The sequence below is a fragment of the Podarcis liolepis genome (genome assembly GCF_965112155.1).
Source record: "Podarcis liolepis genome assembly, chromosome: 12".
NCBI lineage: Eukaryota > Metazoa > Chordata > Lepidosauria > Squamata > Lacertidae > Podarcis > Podarcis liolepis.
In genome coordinates, this window is record NC_139563.1 from 48,552,308 (window position 1) to 48,554,619 (window position 2,312).

Genomic DNA, 2,312 nt, shown 5'->3' on the forward strand with positions numbered 1-2,312 from the left:
AAGCCACATAGAGAGTTTTCATACTGCCTGAGGAATTAATTTCTTATTTAACATTCCTAATTGCTGGATCGATTTAACAGGACTGGAGCTAACATTTGCTTGCATTTGGCCCCATTGATAGGGAACTGCCTGCTGCATCCTACGCTTTGAAGTCATCCTGGTCTTTGGGCCTCCAGCATCTTCTTCAGCCAGCATGTCCAACCCATCCAAGAGGCGTATGATACTGGTGTTCCACTGGCTTAGGAAGACGCCCCTGGCAGAGAAGCCGTGCTCTACCATCTCGGCCAGAACTTCTGCCTCTGCACCGGCTTGCAACACTCCTCACATTTCGCCCTACTTGACGAGGAGCAAGACACAACCCGCTCCGCTCAGGAGGTCCAGCAGGCGCAAGGTGCTGCGATTTCCAAATCTCACCGACCCCAGGTTTTTGAGATCTGTCACTGGCAGCGTTGGCCGGAAGAGAGCCCGCAGGCGTGGCAAGCCAAAGAAGACTCCAGCGTAAACAGGAAAAGGGGAAGCAGCCTACTGGAGTTGCCATTGACAACCACTCTCAGACTCCTTTTCCCCTTTCTGGCCCAGCATGCTTTGCGCGCACCCAACATGCGCGCCCAGCCCCAGCACGTCCCGACCGGCGCCCGCTTTCCGTTTCCCCTTCTCCGCCTTGATGGGCGGGGCTGAAAAACCCGCGGAGGGGCAGCTTCTGCCGGCCGCCGAACCGAATAAGAAGAAGCCGCCCTGTTGGGCCTGCACGGACTTCAGGAGTTGGACACGGGATCAGAGGAAGCAGTCGGACCTGCTATTCTTATTCTTTTTTAAAAAAATAATTTTTATTGAATAATTTTATGTTACAAAAAACAATACAGCCATACTACCACTAAATATAATTAAGAAATAAAAATTACATACATCAATATTTAGTTTGTTATTTGTTATTTACCGTCTTATTTCCTCCCAAACATTGCATACATATGAGTGTTTTTGTATGTGGACCTGCTATTCTTAAGGAGGCTAATGGAAAAGAAGACTTGGAAAAGAACCTCCTGAAGCTTCGGAAGCAGTGGCGTAGCGTGGGTTGTCAGCACCCGGGGCAAGGCAAGTAAGTTGCGCCCCCTAACCCGTGGATTTGTGCCCCCTAACCCGTGGATTTGCGCCCCCTAACCCTAACCCCCAGATGTTGCGCCCGGTGCGGCCGGCCCCCCCTGCACCCCCCACGCTACGCCACTGTTCAGAAGGACCAGAAAGAGGCTGTGCTGAAGTTTTCCATCACGTGGAACACAAACTGGCGGAACTACCTCGAGGCTCAGGCAGTCATGGAAACCCTCCTCAAGCATGAGACGCCAGAGAGCCTCTTGCAATATGAAGGGATCAAAGCAGCTGCGGAGTCTCTCCTACCATACACAGAACGGCACTTCCAGAGGCTGGGCCGGTTACTGCAGGCCTCCATGTTCCTCGATTTCATGTGGCAAAACAGGAAGCTGCCTGATGCCACCAAGTGGGACGAGGAGATGGACACGTGATGAGCTTTGGGTGCCAGCGGCATGCGGGGCAGAAGAGCTGGACGCTCCTGCCAAGTTGGCACTGCTCTCACCGGTGGAATATGTTGAATTGGTTTGTAAAAAAAAACTCCCACAAATGTACGTTTTTCATTTTGTAAAGGCATAAATCTCCCGAAAGTGTCTTCCTACAAACATCCCTTCCCCATCCCCGTTAAAAATGAAATAAAATTATTTAGCATTTAAAAAAAACCAATTTTTATTAATTTTTCAGTTTATACATCTCAAAATAAACATTTTACATAATTGTTGTTGTTGTTTAGTCGTTTAGTCGTGTCCGACTCTTCGTGACCCCAGGGACCAGAGCACGCCAGGCACTCCTGTCTTCCACTGCCTCCCGCAGTTTGGTCAGACTCATGTTTGTGGCCTCAAGAACACAGTCCAACCATCTCATCCTCTGTCGTCCCCTTCTCCTTGTGCCCTCAATCTTTCCCAACATCAGGGTCTTTTCCAGGGAGTCTTCTCTTCTCATGAGGTGGCCAAAGTATTGGAGCCTCAGCTTCATGATCTGTCCTTCCAGTGACCACTCAGGGCTGATTTCCTTAAGAATCGATGTGTTTGATCTTCTTGCAGTCCATGGGACTCTCAAGAGTCTCCTCCAGCACCATAATTCAAAAGCATCAATTCTTCGGTGATCAGCCTTCTTTATGGTCCAGCTCTCACTTCCATACATCACTACTGGGAAAACCATGGCTTTAACTATACGGACCTTTGTTGGCAAGCTGATGTCTCTGCTTTTTAAGATGCTGTCTCCATGGA

At 49.5% G+C, this 2,312-nt stretch overlaps 1 long non-coding RNA gene across 1 annotated transcript; it reads right to left on the reverse strand.

The window, feature by feature from the left end:
• Window positions 1-264: 264 nt before the first annotated feature.
• On the reverse strand, window positions 265-1,747 carry LOC310690090. The gene is made up of 3 exons (XR_014517888.1): window positions 1,218-1,747; window positions 991-1,040; window positions 265-793 (listed from the first exon to the last, which is right to left on the reverse strand). It is a non-coding gene; the product is annotated as an uncharacterized lncRNA (long non-coding RNA).
• Between the last annotated feature and the right edge of the window lie 565 nt (window positions 1,748-2,312).